Genomic DNA, 14,993 nt, shown 5'->3' on the forward strand with positions numbered 1-14,993 from the left:
AACAAAATAAAAGAAAGTGACATGTGTTTTGTTTTGTAATAGTATCACACGGGCATCTCGGGAGCGCTTTTTGCCAACGACATTGCTTAGGAAAAGCCATTCTAAAATGTATCAAATTTAATCTGAATAAAGCATGGAGGGAATATTCTTGAAAATTCGGGAACCAAGTTAAATAAGGTTCCATCTGAGACGTTGTTGAAATCTGAACTAGGGGTCAAAAGTTTTCAATTGCATTGCCCTATGTAGTCTGTTATTCGAAATATAATCAAAATATCAAATTTTAACCAAGTCCTCAGGGTTCGGAGGCAACGACTCAGGATGAGTAAACATATTCTCCAGACCTAAGTTCCGGAAATTAGTTTGTAAGTAAGAAAGCCACGGGATCCTGCTAAAATTGGGCAGATGGATACAATCAGATAAACAGTCTTGTACCAAGGTGGCTGCTGGATTCAACCAGGCTTTCAACCATAATAAAAGTGGGGCAACACCAATCAAATCCCCAGTGTAACTTAGTCCCAGTTCCTCGTGACAGATAACATTTGTGACATTCTTAGGCACCATCAATACTCTATGTACAAATTTGTTCTCAGCAGGTTGGAGAGAATCAATTTTATTCAAACCGCACAGACCTGCCCCATAAGTAGCTACAGATACACATTTAGCTTTATGAAGCCTGATTATATGATGAACTGGCCTGTGACCTAGTTTGCGGGCAAAACGGAAAATTGCTTCCAGGTTTCTCCCCATCTGTTGGGTCTTGAATGCAAGATGAGTCTTCCATAGCAAAGAGGAATGAAGGTGTAAACCCAGATAACAAAACTCCTTTACTTTATTTATGGTAAACTCTCCCATAGTAAAACGCTTAGATCTTGTGTTTCTAGGGCAACATGTCATCACATACGTCTTCGTATAGTTTACTTTCAAATCTAAATCTTGCATGAAGATTGAAAAATAATCCATCAGACTTTGTAAGCCATTAGCAGTGCGGGCGATCAAAACCGCATCATCTGCAAAAATAATACAGGGAGCTGTCTCACACCATTCTAGGGAAGTCTTTACCATTTGCTATTAAAAAACTGTAAAGGCCATTAATATATAGCAAAAATAAAAACGGTGCTAAAATACAACCCTGTCTGACTCCTCTCAATCAAGAGAAAGAGACGGCCCTCCCACCATGTGATCCATATTGCACTGAAACCCTCAGGTCTGTATATAAGCGTTTAATTAACTGCAAAAGGTTCCGATCCACCCCCAGGGATTCCATAATGGACCAAAGTTTCTCTCTGTTCACCAGATCGAAAGCACTAGACAAATCTATAAAAGCCAAATGGATAGATTCCTTCCTTACGGTCACATATTTGCTCAATATAAGGTGCAAATTCAACGATTGTTTGATAGTGTCAAGACCAGGTCTAAAACCATATTGGATTGGAGAGATAATCTTTGCCTCAGTAGCTCAATCCTCCAGTCGAGTCAAAATTACACTTCCCAATAACTTAGCTGTAGAGTCTATAAGGGAAATTGGTCTATAACAAGATGGATCTTTCCCACAACCCTTTTTAAAATAGGGATGAAAATAGCCAATTTCCACAAAGAGGGGATTTTACTCATAACTACGGACCTTAATACATTAGTGACTAAAGGACCCCAAAGATCCGGCATAGACTTAAAGAGATCAATATGAACCCCGTCCTGTCCAGCAGCTTTCCCCGATCTCAAACGGGAAAGAGCAGTATTAACCTCATGCAAGTCAAACGACAAATAAATAGTAGTCAAGTTGGAGTCCACAGGGCTCTGATTATCTCTTTCACCCCCTAACGACGATATATTAATCTCTGGCTGAAAGACTTTAGTAAAATGGGTTACCCACACTATTTATGGTATCAAACATTCATCCTCCTTATTATTCTGATCCATAAAATAAGAATGATTGAACACCCTCCAAAATTGTGTGGTATCCTTCAGTTCAGTAGCTGCCATAAGTTCATCCCATGCACTAGACCTGATTTCATTTTTCCTCGTTGCCAAAGCTGCCTTATATTGTGCCCTGGCTATTCGTACTAAGTCACAGGAGAAAGGGATTGATCTAAGAGCTCTTTTCAAATCCTTATGGGCCTTTGTGCAAACAGAGTTAAACCAACGGCACACCCTTGCACCACAAATAGGCCTATCAATAGCCAGAGATTCTGAAATAGCAGAGCATAACTTCACATATTCTAATGCTAGCTTGTCAGGTATGCTTTGATGCGACAAACATAAATTAATAGAATCAATCAATCAATAAAAAAAAAATTGTAGAGCGTGCTACTCACCCGTGAGGGCTGGGGGGTGGATGGGGCAGGGAGGATTACTGCTCGAACAACCATGTCTTGAGGTTCTTTCTGAAGAGCAGGAGGTCTTTGGTTTTGCGAAGGTTGGTGGGGAGGGAGTTCCAGGTTTTGGGGGCGAGGTAGGAGAAGGACCTGCCTCCTGTGGGGGTGCGTTGGATGCGGGGGGACTGTGGCTAAGGCGAGGTTGGCTGATCGGAGGTTGCGTGTGGGAGTGTGGAAGTTCACTCTTTCATTGAGGTAGGTTGGGCCGGTGTTGTGGAGGGATTTGTGTGCGTGGATGAGGATCTTGAATGTGATTCTCTTGTCTATATGGAGCCAGTGAAGGGATTTGATGTGTGGTGAGATTCGTTTGTGGCGGGGAGGCCAAGGACGAGGCCTGCGGCTGTGTTCTGGATTCTCTGGAGTTTGCGTTTGAGTTTGAGTGTGGTGCCGGCGTAGAGGGCGTTACAGTAGTCCAGTCTGCTGCTGATGAGTGCGTGGGTGACTGTCTTCCTTGTCTCTGGGGAAATCCATTTGAAGGATTGTTTTAGAGTGCAGAGTGTGTGGGATCAGGAAGAGGTTAGAGCATTGATTTGCTGTGTCATGGAGAGGGAGGGGTCCAGGATGATGCCGAGGTTGCGTGAGTGGTTTGCGGGGATGGGTGTGGGACCTAGGGCGGTGGGCCATCAGGAGTCGTCCCATTTGGTTTTGTTGGGGCCGAAGATTATGATCTCGGTTTTGTTGGAGTTGAGCTTGAGGTGGTTAGTGGTCATCCAGTTGGCGGTGTCGAGGAGAGCAGCGTGTAGGTTGGTTTTGGCAGTGGTGGGGTTGCGGTTGAGGGAGAGGATGAGTTGGGTGTCATCTGCATAGGAGAAGATAGTGATTCCGTGTGCTCAGAGGATGTTGGCTAGGGGGATCATGTAGATGTTGAAGAGTTTTTGGGCTGAGGGAGGACCCCTGGGGGACTCCGCAGGTGATCTTGGTAGTGTTGGAGTGGAAGGGCGGAAGGCAGACTCTCTGGGTCCGGTCGGTGAGGAAGAAGGTGAACCAGTCTAACGCTTTGTGGCGAATTCCTATGTTGTGGGGGCGTGTGCGGAGTGTGTGGTGGCAGACGGTATCAAAGGCTGCGGAGAGGTCTAGGAGGATGAGTGCGACGGTCTCGCCTTTGTCGACTTTGGTCCTGATGTCGTCAGTGCATGCGATGAGGGCGGTTTCCGTGCTGTGGTTCTTGCGGAACCCAGATTGTGAGGGGTCAAGAGTGTTGTTTGCTTCGAGGAAGTGAGATAGGCAGGCGTTGACTAGTTTCTCAGCAACCTTGGCAGGGAAAGGGAGGAGGGAGATGGGGCGGTAGTTGGAGAGGATCTCCGGGTCGGCTTGGGGTTTTTTGAGGAGAGCGGTGATTTCCGCGTGCTTCCAGGGGTCTGGGTAGGTGGTGGAGTTGAAGGAGGAGTTGATTATGTTGCAGAGTATGGGGGGGATGGTTGGGCTGGCTTTGTTGTAGATGCGATGTGGGCAGGGGTCAGAGGGGGACCCGGAGCGGATGGAGTTCATGGTTTTTTGGGTTTCTTCGTGTGTGGTGGGGGTCCAGGTGGAGAGTGTGGTGGGGGGGTTAAGAGTGGGGGTTGGGGTGGGTGAGTGAGGGGTGGGTTTGGTGGGTGTGTGTGGTATGAAGCTGTTGTGGTTGCCCAGGATTTTGTGGAGGAAGTGGTTGGAAAGGCCGTCACATAGGGGCTGTGTGTGTGAGGGGTCTATGTTGCTGGCTTTGGATTTGGCAAGTTCATTAATGATGGTGAAGAGTTCTTTGCTGTTTTGAGAGTTGTTGTCAAGGCGTGTCTTGTAGTGATCTCTTTTGGCGGTGCGTATGAGTTGGTGATGGGTGCGAATGGTGGTTTTGAGGGTGGAGAAGTTGGTTGTAGAGGGTTCTAGTCGCCATATTTTCTCAGCTTGGCGGCATTTGCGTTTGGAATCTTGGAGTTCAGGGGTGAACCATGGGGCGTTCTTGATGTTGCGGGTGGCGATGTGTTTTCTGAGGGGGGCTAGTGTGTCTGCGCAGGTGGTGATCCACTGGGAGAGGTTGTGTGCTCCTGTGTTGGGGTTGTTTGCGTGGGGGGGTTGTGGACCAGTTGGGAGTTTAGTCGTTCTGTGGGGATCTAGTCCCACATGCGGTAGGGTGTGCTGTGTTGATGGTAGTGTGTGGGGGGTTTGGTGAAGGAGAAGTGGACGCAGTGGTGGTCAGTCCAGAGGAGTTCGGTGGTGTGGGTGTACGCTATGTGTTATCTTGCGGTAAAAATTGCATCGAGCGTGTGTCCTGCTGAGTGGGTGGGTGCAGTGACCAGTTGTTTGAGTCTGCGATTGATGAGGTTGTCTATGAGGGAGGTAGAGTTGTGGTCTTGTAGGTTTTCTAAGTGAAAGTTGAAATCACCGAGGAGGATGTAGTCTGTGGAAGTGAGGGCGTGCAAGCTGATGGTGTCGGCGATGGTGTCGCAGAAGGCGCGGCGTGGTCCTGGTGGTCTGTAGATTAATGTACCTCTGAGGGTGGAGTTGTTGTTGATGTGGATCAGGAAGTGCATGTGTTCTGTGTTGTTGATAGTGTCTTGGGAGCTGGTGGTGATTTTGATGGTGTCCCTGTGTAGGATGGTGATGCCACCACCTGGCCTGTTGAGGCGGTCTTTGCGTTGGAGTTTGTATCCCTTGGGGGTGGCGATGGCTATGTCGGGTTCCGAGGAGGGGTTGGTCCAGGTTTCCGTGAGGAAGGCGATGTCAGGTGAGTGTGATGTGATGAGGTCCCAGAGTTCTATGGCATGTGTGTGAAGGGAGCGGGTTTTGAAGAGCAGGCAGTTGAGGCGGTTGTGGTGGGTGGTGTTGGTGTGGTGTGTGAGGGTGTTGTTGCGGGGTGTGTTCTAGTTGTGGGCTGGTGTGCGGCGGGGTTGGTTGGTGGGGGCAGAGAGGGTGAGTCTTGCGTTGGGGGTGTTGTGTTAGTTGAAGGTGGGGTCGCTATGGTTGGTGTGTGGTGTGAGGGATGAGGAGCAGGAGAAGTGACAGGTGTGGCAGGTGAAGGGGCCATGAGTGTATGTGGGGTTAGATGGGGTGCACGTGGGGCGGGGGCCTGGGTAGAGAGAGTGGAGGGTGAGGGGGGAATAGGTGTGTCTGAGAGGGTCAGGGGGACTGGCGCTGGGCGCAGTCTTGGCACGGACGGGTGCAGACGAGCTTGTCGAATGGGAAGGCTGGGGCCGCAGGGAAAGGCAGCGGTGGGAAAAAGCTTGAAAGAAAAGACAGTGAGGAGCAGGGGGAAGGTGGGAGGGGCCACAGGGGATGCAGCGGCGGGAAAAAGCTTGAAAGAAAAGACAGTGAGGAGCAGGGGGAAGGTGGGAGGGGCCACAGGGGATGCAGCGGCGGGAAAAAGCTTGAAAGAAAAGACAGTGAGGAGCAGGGGGAAGGTGGGAGGGGCCACAGGGGATGCAGCGGCGGGAAAAAGCTTGATAGAATCCAGATTTTGTTCGATAATTTCCTGATTGAATGTTTTAGGGTCTACTCTTTCCCACTTCATTCGTAAACCGAAGTTTTTATTAAAAATGGTTGCCCTATTTGGTTCCCTATTACTTATAACTGGTTTACTATTCTATGCAAGTTCAATAAATAATGGATTGTGGTCACTGGCACAGTGTGGTATGATCTTGAAATCAAGAAATAAAAGGAAATCAGCAGCACTAATAAGAATAAAATCAATAATACTCCCTTTCGAATTCCCCGTAAAAGTTGGTAATTTTTTAATAGCTGCGTTTGCCTTATCTCCAGCGTAAACAAGATCAAATCTAGAAATAAAAGTATTTAAAACTTTCTCTTGATTAGTATGGATAAAATGAGTTAAGGCCTTTCTATCCTCCATAGGAGTGCAAAGAGCATCTGAAACTTCCAAACTACATAATGGAGTATTAAAGTCCCCGGCCCATATAATAGTGTAGTCCTTATCTTGGAGCTTATCAGAAAGGACCTTTACTCCCCTCATATAACAGTAAAACAACCATGAAGTTGGATGAAGACCAAATTAAAGAAACCTCCAGTTTTGGAAGATGCAAAGAAACAAGAACCATAAGGTCCCCGCTTGCCCTTCCCGCTGAGGAGGGAATTGCCAGTTGATGTAAAGAATAATAACTATCTAGGAAAAGAGGATCCAGTGACCAGGTCTCCTGCAAACAAATCACATCATAAGAGGATATAAATTCTAGCCACTCTGGGTTTTTTATCTTTGACAGGAGCCCTGCAATATTCCAACAAAGTAGCGTTAACGATTTTGATCCTGGGCTTATCACCATATTCTCATCGCCCACTTCTTCTAGCAGCTTGAGTGGAGGTGTATCTATCTCGTCGGGCCCCCCTTGTACTAAGCACTTATCCAACCCCATATCCAACCTAATATCGACATCAGATCCCTCCCAAACACCATCCAATGCCTTAGCCTTGGTTAGATGGCAGTCATTCTCATCAAGGGGGTTTAAGGCCTGTAGACGGCTGGAGGAACTTAAAGATTGTACTTGAGATGTGGGAAGCCCTAGGTTATAAACACATTTTGCTGCTTTCGAAGGTGCATATGCCAAGGGAAGGTCATAAAAATGGCTAAGAGGGAAGACTATAATTCCCTCTTCCTTCCCAGCATAGTGAGACAAATCTGCCATCAAGCGTTTTACTAAACAAGGATTGTCAAAATTAACCACAATACAATCGCCTTCATGTACCTTATTTGTTAAACCAACCCAATTTACTCTGCAAGCCATTAAGATCCTTTCATTTAGATCACCCTTATATCTGGACTTTGATCTTAACCAATGAGCACATTTCCTCATTAATGCCTTAGTATCTTATTCATAACAGGGGTCTAAGGGTGGTACTTTCGCAAGGACCAAAACATATGGCATACAAGCAGGAAGTAGTTGCAGTGCCTGTTTGCTTTTAGAACTAAAGATAGAATTAGCATAAGGAAGAAGTGGGCGGCCTGGGTAAGACCCAATTCTAGTCTCAGCAGGGGGATTTGTCACCAAAGATGATAAATCATGTCCATCTAACGACCATGCCGAAGGTAAGGCTTGAGTGATCGGTGGTGTATTGTACAGTACTTCTCCTTTGTCAGCCACAGCGTCCACCATAGGATCATTGTCCAAATTAGCAGACTTTAATGTTAATTTAGGATTTAGCTTCGACAAGGATCTAACAGACTAAGCAATTTCTCCTCCCAAGCAGCACAGAATGATTTAAGTATGGAATCCACTGTGTGTATAAGTTTGTCTCGCTAAGTTCCCTTCTCATTTCTATCAAGTATGGGATTAGCCAGGTTCGTATCAGGAGTCAACAAGTGACAAACAGAATGTTCCGCAGGTAATGAATATTTCCTCTTAGCCCCAGCATCACGTTTGATGGATTTAGAGCGGTCACCCGCTTTCCTCTTTTTCGATGGTGGAGAGACCGCGGGAGAGCGGGCAGTAATCGGCTCATTGGGGACACTTGGAGCTTGTATAGGAGAAACTCCTATACCAGGCTGTAGAGCATTGGTTGAGGGAGCAATCAACGGTACCTCATGAGTAGAGTTAATTAAAATATTAGGCTGGAGGGGTAAATTCTTAGTTGATTTATGAACAGCACCAATTTGTTCTTCAACCTGCACCAACTCAGTTTCAATAGCCCCTATAAAAGATGACAGGTAACTAGAAATGGATGGCTGTATCAGAGGGCCATGAGCACCCTCGCCCTTTTGTATGCTTATCTTCCTCTTGCCCATTGCATTCAATAGTTAGCACCCCTAAAGTAATCGGCGTAATAACGCTATGCGCTGGTGCAAGTCTCCTACCCCTAAATAAGGGGAGATGATGGTCACCCAGAACCTTGTCGAAAATACTGTGACCGACTCTGCACAGCCTAAGGCAGCTCTAACAAAGGAAACAGCCTCCAGTCATCTTATTAAATGCTCACCTCCTCGGGTAGCACTTTTCAGGGGGGTGGCCCAGCCTGGCCTCATCAGGTTGCTGACGGGCGCAGGACGGGCCCGCCCTTGGCCCGGGCTTTGCCCGGGCTCGGGCACCCTCGCGTCCCGCGGTGCGGGAGCCCGGTGCGCTAAGAGCGCTTGAAGAGTTTCTGGCCCCGCCCCCTGGGCGCACACAATGTTTCTGGGACTCCAAGTCGTGAGTCCAGAGCCCCCTTCCGTGAGGATACCGCAGCCTTCACTTGTCCCGTGGCGCGGGAGCCCCGTGGCGCTAAGAGCGCTTGAAGAGTTTCCGGCCCGCCCCCTGGGTGCACACAATGTTTCTGGGACACCGAGTCCTGAGCCCCCTTCCGTGAGGGTACCGCTGCCTTCATTTGTCCCGCGGCACTGGAGCCCGGTGGCGCTAAGAGCGCTTGAAGAGTTTCCAGCCCCACCCCCTGGGCGCACACAATATTTCTGGGTCTCCGAGTCCCGAGCCCCCTTCCGTGAGGGTACCGCTGCCTTCACTTGTCCCTTGTTGTGTTTTAAGTAATAGACATTAACATTCGCTTTTTCCGATGTTTGCTCTTGTTCGCCTGGTGTTGACTGCAGCATTCTTTTCCTTTCTTGGTTGGATTATGCAGAGACTCTTGGTGGAGATCCATTCTATATACTGGTGTTTTTTTAGACCCAGTACCTCCTGGCATGTTGATGTCACTGTTTCTTTGATCTTCTCCCACTGGCTTTCTACTGGGTCTCTCTCCTCCTCTAGTTCTTGGAAGACTTGAAACTTGTTACTGAGGGTGACTGAATATTGGCTCCATTTCTGTCCATCTTTGAGGAAGATGGTGTTACATCACTGGCACTGGTTTTTCAGTTCCATTCATGTTTTCTTTGGCTTTAGCTGTAACCTGGCGATGACAACGTGATGATCCGATGCCATGTACGCCCCTCTCACCACTCTCACATCCTGCAGGGACTTCCAGAACTTCTTTGCAATGCAGACCTGGTTGATCCAATTCTCTGTTGAATGGTCTGGTGTGATGACATGTACAGCATATCACATGGCCTGTATGGCACATTACATGACGTTTGACCTGATGAGATAACAGGAATTCATATCATTGAAGTAAAAAGAATGACAATAGCTGAATATATTCACAATACATCAACTGAAACACATAAATGTCAATTTTACTTATGATCTATATTAGTTAGGGCCTCACCATGATAGGCCTGAAACCCAGGCATGGTACACCAGTGGCACATCTATCATATATAAAGGTATAGCACCAAATGCTAAATACTGTCATATGCAAATTCAGCATTGTCAATGTCGATGGAAAACAACCATGTACCCAAGCACAACAAATATATGCAGCGATATTGCATAATATGCCAAGTGTAGTTTTATTAGAAAACATACACCCACATGTGTGTATTGCACCTTCATTATTTGTTAGAAACAGCATCAAGTGTCCAGTGCATCCTCTCCAATAATAAGGGTGATCTAGTTTGCCCAGTGAAGCATCTCCATGTCTAACTGTAGTATTAAATGTAAAGCACAGTCACTCCTTGCACATGTTTGGCCTCAAATGCAGAGGGCAGGCTTCCTGTTTGGAGTTATACCCTTAGGGACAGGGCAACCTTCTCTTGCTTCGATTTAGCCTCAACTATTTAGTGCAGTTTGCCTTACCGAAGTATGGCTTCTAAAGCAATACCTATAATATGTGAAGTTCCCTTAATGCACATAGGATTTCTAAAGCCCAGAACAGTATCTCCTTACTCCGTTTTAGTTTCAAATGGCCTTTGTAGTGCACCCAGTGCTTAAAGAATTACTGGGATAATGGGAGTAATTCTTTGGGAGATTAATTTCCAGTTTTGGCTTTTTCTTGTACTATTGCTGACCAAATTGGCTATTCGAATAAACCTCCGGGACGTGCAAGCGCCAGGATTCCCTATTGGGTGATTAGCTGCACTTTATAAATCCTGATTGATTGATTGATTTGTTGAAACAACCCATAGCTACAGCCCCAGAATGCACTGATTAGTTAAATAAAAATACAGGACTGGAAAATGGGTGCTGGGCCAATAAGAAGCAATGAGGTACGTTTAATAGAAAAATGAAAGGTGTTTCAAATGAGAAAATTCAAAAGAAAGTAAAATGCCTTTTTGGGAGAGTGGGTAATGGGCAAAAGAAAATAAACTGCCCATTTGGAATGAATACTATGCAAAGGTGAAGCTGTTTCAAAGGCTTTTTCTCTAGGGACAGGGGCATATTGTACATCTGTATCATATGTATGACAAAACCATCTCTCAGAAGAGGCATAGTAGAAACAGATCAACAGCTTGCACACAGAGACACCACTGCTTTACATGTAGCATACATGATGACAATCACGCGACAAAGCAAGTCATATTAGTGTATCTTTAATAAAAACAAAAGCAACTAATGAACATGTGTTTTAAATAGGTTCCAGGCCTCAGTTTCCCCACATTTACCAGCACGTTTTACATGTTGGTGCAAGTCTTCTGGGCTCACTCTCAGATCTGCCATATGATACTGCTGGACTCCTGCACTGTCATTCCAGTGATTAATTCGAGATGTGGTTTCAGGCAGGGTTGGCTTAAGAGAGGTTGAGACTGGTGCAGCACTTGCATTTCATAAGTAACATCTTAATATAGCACAGCGACCTGCGAGCTCTCATCAAATAGCTGCATGGAAACTGCATGGTGTAGGTTAGAATGTTATGTTTCTTCCCCAGTCTTTCGTAGCCCTAATGTTGCTAAAAAGCATCAGTTTGAGTAGACATACATTCTTATTATCTGTACTGCAGTGGCAGAGTTGGAACTTCCAGTGTTGATGGTCAAATACCTTTCACGGAAAAAGAATTAAAACCTAAACATTAAGAAGTGCCTTAAAACAAACCAGATAATAGTATCATTATCAATTTACAGAAAAAACAACAATCTCAATGCAGTCAAAATTGAGTTTCAAGAAGTATTCAGAAGTAGACCAGGAACAGGCCTAATGAGAGAGATGGTGCACTCATTAATGAAAATATGTAAGGTTTGAGAGGTGAATGTTTCCTATGCATCACACCTCGATCTTGGTTGACTAGGAGACGCCTCCCTCTGGTAGCTGCTGTGATTTCTTACTCAGGCCACTGATACCTGATCTGATGTGCCCACATGATGTGCATGGGGTACAGAATAACCTTACTTACTTTTTATTTAGTTAAAATCTTTTTTGTACGGGCTTTGCTTGCCTGGTGAAAAAAGAGTGAATTCTTGCTGGTGCCATGCAGCTCCTTGATGATTTAGAAACTTTGGTGCATATTTACGGGATTAGTGGTGCAGTGCAGTGCGGCAAGTAACCTTGCTGCACTGCATCACTGGGAAAGGGCAAGAATGCACTGTATTTAAGGCATACAGAGAATTTCTGACTTCCCCCCTGCACTGGTGCACAATGGGCTGCCTAGCACCGGTGCAGGCACCCTTGCACCGTGGTGCATTTGCGTCAGTGTCCATGCAGTGCAATTAAATTTTTAGCCATGACCATGAGCCTTTATAATGTAAAATACATTTTTTGTCATGTAGTGCCCTGCAGTCACCCACACAAAAGGTCAGTGAATCTACCTCTTCCATCACAGAAACTTAGACACTCCTCTTATCTATCTTGAGCTGCTCCATTACTGCTCACATCCCCTGACCCGCGCAGAAAAAAAATAATGACAAAGGGGGTTATTACAACTTTGGAGGTGGTGTTAATCCGTCCAAAAAGTGACGGTAAAGTGACGGATATACCACCAGCCGTATTACGAGTCCATTATATCCTATGGAACTCGTAATACGGCTGGTGGTATATCCGTCACTTTACAGTCACTTTTGGGATGGATTAACACCTCCTCCAAAGTTGTAATAACCCCCAAAGTATCCTAGATTAGAAGCATCCAACATACTTTCTGTAATGCCCCTCACCCCATCCTTTTAAGACTTCTAAGTACATGTCAATTGGTAAAATAAAACCCAGCATGTTGGGAAGTCTAAAGTCCAACTAGCATTTAATGAAAAATAGGAAGCAGCCCAGGAAAAGATCAGGCATTGTAATTTAACTGACCTGGGTTCTCGCTGGAAAACAGTCAGCTGGAGCTAAAATTATTAGAAAATCAACCTAGTATACAACTGTTTTCTCTCATTACAAATCACTGGATCTTAATCACTTGAAAGAAACTTTTAAAACTCTCAGCGAAAACTTATCTAATCTGCAGGAAGCAAGATTTTCGCTTGAGGACGCGCTAGGCAGCCTTGAGGTGGAAACATAATTCACATGCACAATACTAGCGTAATTATTCTAACTAAATCCTTCCTCCTCATGCTACAGTAAGAAAATGAACAAGCTACAATCCTGAGCCTATGTTTTTTGGGGGGCTTCTACAATCATGAAAATTGACATATAGCCTCCAACTAATATAAAACAAAAATCATATTTCATTGAAATAGCTCATAAATTCAGGGCTATATGTGCGGTTATTTTTTCAGCATTATGCGAGAGTACCTTAGCATAACACTGACACGGTTTTACATTTTTTTCCTAACAGCATCTAGGAGACACCAGGGCCCGTATTTATACTCCGTTTGCGCCGAATTAGCGTCGTTTTTTTCTATGCAAATTCGGCGCAAAACTAACGCCATATTTATACTTTGGCGTTAGACGCGTCTAGCGCCAAAGTATGAAGAAAGAGCGTCATTTTTTAGCGTGAACGCCTTCCTTGCGTTAATGAGATGCAAGGAAGGCGTTCCCGTCTAAAAAAATGACGGCGACGCAAATGCGTCGTATTTATACTCCCGGGCAAAAATCACGCCCGGGAGGTGGCGGGTCAAAAAAACCCGCATTTGCGCCTGAATTTAACGCCTGGGTCAGGGTAGGCGTTAAGGGACCTGTGTGCTCAGAATGAGCCCACAGGTGCCCTCCCCTGCCCCCAGGGACCCCCCCTGCCACCCCTGCCCACCCCAGGAGGACACCCAAGGATGGAGGGACCCATCCCAGTGAAGTACAGGTAAGTTCAGGTAAGTATAATTTTTTTTATATTTTTATTTTTTTTGTGGCATAGGGGGGCCTTATTTGTGCCCCCCTACATGCCACTATGCCCAATGACCATGCCCAGGGGACACAAGTCCCCTGGGCATGGCCATTGGGCAAGGGGGCATGACTCCTGTCTTTACTAAGACAGGAGTCATGAAATGGCATCTGGGCGTCGAAAAAATGGCGCAAATCGGGTTAAGACGATTTTTTAGCGTCAACCTGACTTGCGCTATTTTAAGACGCCCTAACGTCATTTTTTCCCAACGCCGGCGCTGCCTGGTCTACGTGGTTTTTTTCCACGCACACCAGGCAGCGCCGGTCTGATTGCGCCGTCTAACGCCATTCCATAAATACGGCGCCCGCATGGCGCTTCAGAATGGCGTTAGACGGCGCAAAATTTTTTTACGCTAAACTGCGTTAGCGCAGTTTAGCGTCAAAAAGTATAAATATGGGCCCAGGTCTTCAATACATTTGACAAGTTCTTCTCTGCCAGCCCCATTCCTTTCATCTCGCTGCTCACTTTGCAGTGATTCTTTCTCTGTACAGAAGGTGGCAGCAGAGTGACATGAAACAGAGGGTGAAAATAATTGGTAAGTCAGACTTTCAGCTCCCTTTGCTTTCACGCACCTCCACGGCTGCAAAAAGAGCTTTTGTGGCTTCGCAGAATTGTTGGATACGCTGACCGTAACTCTCTGACTACCATTGTTTGTTTTTATTTCCAGTGGTTAAATAAAATGTTTAACTAACCATAGATGTGGAAACATCTAAAAAGTCTCTCGAATCGCCTGTTTTTCATAAAAAAGGAGACATTCGTCTATTCTCTTTAGTTATTGTTATTAAGGAATCATTAGGGAGCGAGCCAATACTCCGTGGGCTGTCGGTTTCAAAGCCAAGGATCCAAGACTCTTCAGAGGCTATTCCACCTAGAGTAACATTTAGCAGCTGTCAGTAGGAGAGCGTAAATCATCTCTGGTCTCTGCCTGGAATGAACTGAGAGAGTGTTAGAAATTGGGTTTCTGGTTGGTTAGGGCATGCACCTAAGCCAGACAGACCCCACCCATTCTAGACAGAGCACGTCCAAGATAACCCCTGCTCACCCCCTTGGTAGCTCAACAAGAGCAGTCAGGCCTAACCCAGAGGCAATGTGTAAAGCGTTTGCACAACACACACACAACACACATGACGCAAAATGTACACCACAAAGTAAACACAACACTGAGCTATGTAAAAATAAACTGTATTGCACAAAACATAATTAGACCAACATTACACGTTAGTAATACCCTGCTATCTTAGCAGTTGTCAGAACGTTACACAAGTTACTAATACTCTGCAAGACTACGCAGTTTGTCACATTTGAACACGTAAGTACTCAGGATTCTGCAACGTAAGCAGTAGTCTAGAATTACAATAAGAATTCTATGCACTTGTCATGAATACCTCGTAAATACCCATAAAAGGAACATTAGAGAATATATCACAAGTCATTAAAGATACATAGCGTCATGAAAGCAGGTAGGAAACATATAAACCCCCCAAGGTCCATACTAGTCTCACTGAGCCAATGTATCCTAAAAAGTACCTGGTTTATGCAGAAGAGGCACTCCTAGTGCCTAAAAGATGAGCCCGGGGGCCCCCTGCACGCCTA

This window comes from Pleurodeles waltl, chromosome 5 (assembly GCF_031143425.1).
Source record: "Pleurodeles waltl isolate 20211129_DDA chromosome 5, aPleWal1.hap1.20221129, whole genome shotgun sequence".
NCBI classification, from domain to species: domain Eukaryota; kingdom Metazoa; phylum Chordata; class Amphibia; order Caudata; family Salamandridae; genus Pleurodeles; species Pleurodeles waltl.